Raw genomic sequence first — 8,957 nt, 5'->3', positions numbered from 1 at the left:
ACTTCAGTATTTTAAAAGTAGGAGCGTGTGAAGGGAGGAATCGCACCAACGCCGCGCTGAAGGGCCTCACAAGTCGAGATGTCACACAGGACGTGTTGCAAAGACAGTTTTGTTACACCGCATTAAAATAACCTCAGTTTACGTTAAATACTTTTATTTTGGGCGGGCCATGGAGGAAGGGAGAATGTTGTCTTTGTGACTGGAGACACCCGGAGGTGGAGCAGCGTGGTCACTATATTTAATGTCTTCTCTGGTCCCGGCTACACTATTTATTTAAGTCTGTGTTACTCAGTGCAGCTGTGGGCGGATGTGTCTGGTTTGTCTCCTCGCTGTCTGAAACATCATGAAATATTTCCGGTCTCTGAACTAATTATGTGAAATGGCTTGTAGAGAACATCCCATTTACTTGATTTGTTAAACCTGCACTCTTGTTGTCTCGCTGAATAAAAGTTGTATCTGTTGCAAGCCAAATGTTCATTGTGTGTTTATACAGAAAAGAAATAAATCACATGTTAATGAGGTAGTTCTAATATTTTCTCCAGTTTGAACGACTGATGACATGTAATAATTGTCAATGATATGAAAAATAAATAATTAAGCCTGTATTATGATCATAAGGTTTAAATCAGCTCTCAGAATTGTGCTAGTTACATATAATTAAAACTTAAAAAAAAAAAAATGAAATAAAAGTCTTTAGCAAACAAAAGTATTTTATGTTTTACACTTCTAGTTTTGATTCTATTCAATAGTTTACGTGTGGTTATGCTTTTTGCGGCCTTAAAGAAGTCTCTGGTCCAATTTAAGAAGAATTATTTTACTTCGATTATATTTTAAACATTTGAGAACTAGCAAATATACCTACGCAAATTAAATTGAATAAATAATAAAGTAATATGGCAGAATTTTGTCTGATGAGCACAAGGAAAGTTTTTCCTTCATTATAGATCATGGAAATTAAACTTTAATTTGTGAAAGCCAGAGAATTTGACTGAAATCCAACAAAACTATCCCTTGTGGTGGTTTGCCACTAGGTGGCAGCATTACCATTCAAAATGTATTGGTTTTAAACTTCCTGCAATGGGAGAATTATTACTCTATATGAGAATTATTATTGTACTATGTGCTCATACCTTCAAGTGATAAATATATATTAATATTAGTCTACTGTGGATGAGAATTATTACTGTTTCAGAGAATTATTACCGTATGTGAGAATTTCTCTTCAACAATCCTGTAAGAAACTTATTGGTGATTATAAGCAAAATTTTAACTGATGTCAGTCTCTTTGAAATAAATGTCTATCAGCAGCACGACGATGATGGAAGTAAAAAAAAAAAAGTAATGATTTGTTAAGATTTCTTTAGCTGCGACACGCTCACACTATGAAATTCACCTGTTGATTCTCCCCGCAGACATTTATTCTACTTTAACAACGGTCGTCATGTTTAAAAATGATCGGAAATGTTTACGTTCAGTTGTGAGTTTATAACTGTGGTCATACAAGGTGATGTCGTACTGGATTTTTGTCCCTAAATGTGTCAGAATATCAACAAAAGTCGAAATAAAATGCAGCGCGGTACAAGAAAATTAACTGACCTCACTGCCGCAGCATACCTTTTATCTGTCAGTGAAATGCAGGCCTGACACACTGTGAGACTAGTTTTAAGGAATGCATTCATCCAGATAAGCACTTAAATGTGTCCTTGACGATTTTAACAGAGATTCAGCCAGACTGTCTCCGGTAGAAGTTTAATCAACAACACGTCTTGGACGGTTAGTTTATGAGGTTTTGGTGTCTTTATGGGACCTTTACAGCAGCTTCAGGGAATCAGAGGACTCTTTTCACGGAAATTCTACTGCTCAGGTGCTGACACACTATCATTATAGATGCGGTAGGGACGTTTTTTTTTTAAATCTATTTATTTATTCTTTTTACTCCCTCTAGTGGTTTTAAAGCCTGATTACTGGATGTTTTATGACTTGTGTATCCTCTGTGTGACCTCTTTTTTTTATGATTTAAATTCTCATTATGAATTAATATAACATCATTTGATTTGGACCTGATTGATCAGTTCTCTATAAATCACATCCATAAACATCCATAAAAATGGGTGAAGGCTATTCAACTCTCCAGAGAGGAGAAGAGAAAAAAAAATAAATCAGCAAATATTTATATTTAAGAAGCCGGAACCGGTGTCATTTTGGTAACAAATCTTCTGTCAATAGATTGATTGTTTCAGCTTTAATATGAATTTTCGTGTTATTTAAACAGGCTTGCGGTTAAAAAGGATAAACAGATCAACTTTCATGTGTTGCAGAAAGGAAACGCTTTTACTTCTTAAATTACATGCATGTAAATCCACACAGGGAAACCTGAAATGCGAGTGCTGACGCAGTGTGAAGGATCGTGTTTCACAGACTGTAATAATGGAGCCCCGTAAAGATGGATGCATTCGGCCTGAGTAATTAGAGGCAGGTAATTCTCTCCTAACTGTTTTCATGTAATGGAGATGAAGACTTCCTGTGCATTCTAACCGTGACAAGAAAATGGAACAATTCCTAACAAGGGTTTCATAAGGTTTCAGACGAATGCTGAAGTCATATCAGTAACTCTTTACAACATTATTATCTCCACGCACTAATTACCACATCATGATAGTGAAAAGCGCATTGCACTTTAATAGTCTGATGCACTCTGGATTTCTGGTGAGCAGCAGCTTCAGCAAGGTGCGGATGTGTAAAGACTCATGGTTCATTGTTTCTGTTTATGGTTATTTCATTGTCTTTCCGACGACGACTTTCCAGCCGCTTCATACAAAGGTTTTGGTCCAGGTTTGTATTCAGTCGGCCGGTTCAGTATTCCATACATATGATACTAACAAGCCGACTACCTGTCACCTTCTGCCTCGGGTAGGGGGGCCAACAGGGGCGCAATCACATTCAAAGCGCCCTTGGCCCTTCCTCCACCTCTGCCTCTGTTGCTGCAACATGCATTTTTTATTACGTGATATTCTCAGTGTAGCGTGGACCTGCAGAAAACACACTGGCGGCCCTCTGAGCTTTGTATTTATTTGTGTGTTTATTTAGTCGATGGGGGAGTAGTAATCCGCGGGCCCCCGGTGCTCGGGCAGAGACAAACATGCGGGTTGTTAGGCTACTGAGAAACCCCACCGGCTCTCATTAGTGAGAAAGATACAGATGAAGAGGGAGACAGAAGGTGGGAGAGAGGAGAAAAAAGAAAAAAGTGTGAACGCGAGATAGACGCAGAGAGCGAGGAAACAGACAGGAAAAGAAGCAGAGAGACAGATGGATGGATCACAGCTTTCACCCCTCAGTCTTGTTTGTTTGCAAGAAAAGCTGCAACCCATTTTTCCTCCCCCTCCTCTCCTCCTCTCAGTCCTGTCACCTTCTTGTTATCTGTCAGCACAAAATACAGCGGATTAGTCCGGGACGCGAGGCTGCAGACAAACACGGGCACAGCAGACAATTATTTAATAAATGTTCAATTAAACCGCGGCAGTGTTGTATGTGTAGCGATTACTCGTGAGTTTGGAAGGAAAAAAAAGACGATTTGTGTTCAACTTTTTTTTTTTTTTTACCAAGTTTGAGGTTATTATTATGATGCTGTGATTTTTCACCCCCAGCAGCTCCAGGAAGATCTGATTTTACAGGTTTGGCATGAACTGGAGACTCATGTTTGTTTCCACTGGATTCACAATTCACCTCATGTCACTGGTGAGTTTCTGCCCATCAAGTTACTGCAGTTTCTGCTGGCGGAGCAGCTCCTGCTGGTCTTGTTACTTTGGTCGAAGTTGATGACCTGTCACTCAAAAATATAGATTTCTAGTGTTTTGGGTCAAAGCGAAAAAAAAAAAAAACTCCGGCATCCAAAACCTCACAACAAAACTCTATGAAACTGATTTTACCTGAAGAAAGGCAAAACTGCCGTAAAAAACTGATTGTTTAGATGAAGTCTCTGTCTAAACAAGAAAACACTCGAAGAGCTTGTCAAGGATTTTACATCCCAACTCAACACAGTTTCTGTTCAAAGGGAGTACTTAGTCGCTTTCTTGCAGAGAGTCAGATGAGATGTCAGATTCCACTCTCTTTGCTGAACGGTAAATACGAAGCCAGGAGACGGTTAGTTTCCCTCGTTTCCAGCCATTATACTAACCTAAGCTAACCATCTCCTGCCTTCAATTAAACGACCTAATTTATGATAACCATGATTACGTCATGTAAAGGAACACAGCAGCGCTAAAGAGATTTGACTCGACAGCTTTTGTGTCGCAGATGTTCACATTCTTAACTTATTGTTCTCTGAATATTATCTGTCGTGACTTTTGACAGGAGATTGTATCCCAGCTACCGTTCCAATGACAAGCGGTAAGACGTGTGATACGCTCAAAAGCTCCGCAACTTGGTATGTATTTCTCGACACGTGTTTAAAAGCAGCACAGATGTCATAGCTTCCGCTTTGACGCCTGATTGTCACGTTCCGGCGGAGGCAGCGAACGAGGATCAGAGCCACAGACACAATAAAATGACCTCGAAGCTGCTTGAAGGACAAATTAAAGTGGGAAAGCGTTGCCACCTGAGAACTGATGCCCTGTCAGTTATTCATTTCCACCGCCGTTAGTACAAATGAACCTTGCGCTCCGGGATGAATCATTTGTACATTAACAAAATGACACCGTCCAAAAGGACTCGTCATAACTGGATTTCAATTTGTGCTTCTTCTCAGTGGCGACGGAGACAAATCTGTCGCAGTGAGTCAAAATGATTTATCCTCGTAAGCCGTCTGGGAGGCAGAGAGGGAACACGGGACAGCAGCTTATCCACTGTTTCTGGAGCTCGAGGCCATCCGAGGCGCGAGCACGTCCTCAGATATGTTTTGCTTGTGTGAAAGTGCTGCTTGAGTTACATTTTATTCGGGTCACAGAGAGACGATATCTGCTCTAGAAAGCTACAACTATCAGGTTAACATCCATTTTAAATGCTTCATTAAGGGGTAATCAAGAAGTTAGTTATATAAGAGTGGAAATGGAAATTGCCAACTGTTTATTCTGAAGTTGTTTGATAGCCATCTGGCGGAAATATTATCTAATAGCAGTGTTCTGAAGGAAATTGCGTGAGGAATTAGGACGATAAAACCCCAAACTGTGCAACTTAAATACAGGTAAGAGATTTATGGCAGCAACACGGGGCTGGATGAGGTAAGGAGACGGACCAGGCCAGAGAATGACACCGCAGTGTATCAATCCTACAGTGAAACAAGATGGGGGAACTTCTCAAGTCTGGATTTGGACCTCTCCATCGAATGGACCAAGGACAAGCAACACTTCATACTTCAGAGACATGCTCCAGGAGGATTCATCCTGCAGCAGGATAATGAGACACACCAAACACACTTCAAAAGCTCTGAAAAACTACTGTAAGAACAACAGACCAACAAGTGCTGACTGTCATGGACTTTCATCCACAGTCTGTTTTCCACAAGTCATTATGGTGTCATTGACTAAATTCACTCCTTCTGAGCGCAACTCCATAATCGAGTAGATGTTAGAGAAGTATGTTTGGGGGCATGCATGTCAGGTTTCCGGTACAGGTGGGCGGGCTGTAGTGTCTTTGGGTCCTCGGTCAGATCCAGCTCATCCAAATTGGGTCACTTCTGGCTCATAAAACACAAGATGGCAACGGGAAAAATTGAATCATATCAACCGCTCGCTCGTCCAAATATGGTCAATTCTGGAAAAGCAAGATGGCGACGGCCAAAATACTGAACTCGAGGCCACAGAACAGCAGTTCACAAACCAATGGGTGACGTCATGGTTGGTTGCCCTTTAGTCATTTTTCAACCTTCATACAATTTTTTTGTCATTTGGATACTATCAATTGTATTATTCTCCATAAATGTGAAACAAATGTGAAATAGAAAAAGTATCTTCATTAGTGGTCGAACACTTTTTCGACCCCCATTATAAATGATGAGAGACACTTTCCCAGCTCTCCTCATACGTTTCCAAATTACGTTGCTACGGTAATACCCCGGACAGACTCGTCTCCATCAGCTCGGAAACTCCATCGCTGTCTTTGTGTTTGCGTCTGTCAGCAGAGGAGGAGGATTTCAGGGCATCATCACTCAGGCATCCTCTTACTGGGTTCAGTGGACTAAAGCCTGGGAACCAGACCAACGCCGACTGTTCTCATCAGGCAAATGGACACTGGTTCTCTGAAATTGAAATCAGAGCTCTGCTTCACAGCGTGGCGTCCAGTATTTTTAGACAAAAGCTCAAAGCGGAGAAGTCTTTGCTGAATTATCTCTTCCGTGCACATCTTTACATCTATTCATCACTGATGAGAAAAATCCGTAAATGAACTCGAGGGCAGTGTTTCCTTCAAGCAGTCTGAATCTATTATGATTAATAACTCACCAGTGAACCTGTCTCTCTGGTGTGATTTTCACACATTTTACTTCAATAAGTAGACATTTGAGCTTTAAATAAACACACTGCAGCTGTAGCAAAAAAAAAACCCCAAACCATATAGTTTAAACTTTTAGTCTCTTTGTTTTCTTTTTTCTTTCATCACGAGGAATCTAAAGTTTTTGTGGGAGCATTTTCAGACATGATGTCTTTTCTCTCGGCAAGCAGTTTGTCATCCGATTCAGTAGAAACTCTGCAAAATGAAAAATGGTCTCCTCTGTGATACCATAATTCTTCTGAAATTCATGCAAACATTAATCTGAACTTTGAAAAATACAGACAAAACTGTCACATTGTCAAGGAAGATGTCACCTGTGAAAATATGCTTTGACTGCGTGTTAACAGCGCAGTTGTTTTTCAGCACTTTAGTCCAGACTGAAATACTATTGGATGGATTGTCATTCAATTTCGTGCAGACATTCACAGTCCCCGGAGGATGATCCCTACTGACTTTACTGATCCCCTGACTTTTCCTCTAAAAACTCTCAGATGGATCGCCTTGAAATCAGGTCAGATACTGATGTACCGCTGTAAGTATCATGTATCATCCAATCAAAATTTACATTTCTTCGACAGGTTTTATTCACGAAAAACCTGAGTCATTCCCATCTGCCTCAGCTGCGCGCTTTGTTTTGTGCCAATTTACAAATGTTCGCATGATAAAGCTCTAGATTAAGACCTTCTAAAGTTGAACCTGTCGGCATTGCCATCGTGAGCATGTTTGCATCGCTGACGTTAGCATTTAGCTCAAAGCGCTACAGTTCCTGAATATAGCTTTACGGAGCTGCTGGCACGGCTGCAGACTCTTAAGCTGTGTCCCGGATCCATACCGCAGACCAAATCTATGCAGGATTTGAACATGTCGTGTGTTCTCACTGAAAAGATGCCAACATAATACACAAAACAGTCAGTACGCAAGCTACAAAAAAAAAAAGACCTTGATTTTCTGATGCTGTGATTGGACATTTAAACACAGTCAACAGTACAAAAACACTGTTGACTGTGTTTCTTGGTTGCTTGTATATTGTATGTATATTATATATATAGATATATACTGTATCGTATGTATATATATATATATATATATATATATATATATATATATATGTTGACTGTGTTTATTGGTTTGTTGTATATAATATATATAGATATTTAATGTACTGTATATATACTGTATGTACTGTGCATTTTATATTTTATATTTATATTTTTTATTTTATTGCTTTTCTATTATATTATTCTATTCTATTATTATTTTATTCTATTGTTTCTATTATTGCTCCTGTATGTATGCTGCTGTGGCGAAAAAATTTCCCCTCGGGGATTAATAAAGTATATACCTACCTACCTACCTACCTTAAGGATGGTGATTTTTTTATATACCAGCTGCAAAAAAAAAAAGTAAACCAACAGTTGATTTATAATATATTATTGTACACAGTGAGTACACATTAGGTTTGTGGAACTGGGGCACAGCATTGGTTCTGTTTCTATATTTGGAAGTAAACTGCACAACGTTCATGCGGGTTATTAGTTGAAGGTAAAGCTGCCTGTCATTAGATCTACTGGACAAAGCTTAGACAGCCATCTGAGGCACTTTCTATCTCGACAGCATTACGTTCCCTTCCTCAGCTTTCCTGAGACTGATAGCTCCTTATCCCATCCAGAGAGGTGACAGAGTATCATCCGTGGTCTCTTAATCGTCCAGAGGTAATTTCAGATGCAGATGACCTTGACTTTCTCTTTTCTTAGCGGGGTGCACACACCAGGCCGAGAATTTAATCTGTGTGGCACTCTCAGAGTCGGAGGGTTACTTTTTTCATGCTCTCGTTGCGAAAAGCCTTAAAAGAGGAGAGACGCAGAGAGAAAGCGGGAGATTCGGCGATAACCCCGAGAGAGCTATTGATCTGGTGAGAGGATCTGCTTCACACCTGCTGAAAAATAATTGAGAAGTCCAATCAATGCTGCAACAGCTAATCAAAACAAGTGAGGTGTACCAGCAGCCTGTTTAGAGGGTTCACGTGCTCTTACGCGTCTTTTTTCAAGGGTGGATTCGTGCTTGTTTGTCTCTCAGTAATTACAGCCGGTGTATATCAAATATTTTTTGTGTTCAAAGAAAAAAAAGAGAAAAACTGAGATTGGTTTCTTTTATTTGCAAACCAGACTGACATCTTGGAAAATATCTATTTACACGAGGTGTCATATCGGCTGACGGAGGCACGGTTGCAGCTGAACTCAATTACAGCCTCTCCATACAGGCAGGAGAAACACAAAGGAGGCATCTGAATAACATAACGGAGAAGACAGACAGTCTGCCAGGTTTCTGTCAATGTTGCTGATAATTCAAAGTTTCTCTTAAAACCTACAGAAACCACTATCATAAACCGAATCAGTTTTCCAATATGCGTTATCAAAGATGATTAGACTGCTATTCATTCTGTGGCCAGAGCTAATGTTTGTGTCCTAGGTATC

The sequence above is a fragment of the Brachyistius frenatus genome, unplaced genomic scaffold, assembly GCF_029030835.1.
Source record: "Brachyistius frenatus isolate BFR_SWC_R1_liver_20210118 unplaced genomic scaffold, ASM2903083v1 Contig_12, whole genome shotgun sequence".
NCBI lineage: Eukaryota > Metazoa > Chordata > Actinopteri > Embiotocidae > Brachyistius > Brachyistius frenatus.
Note: the sequence above shows the minus strand (reverse complement) of the source record.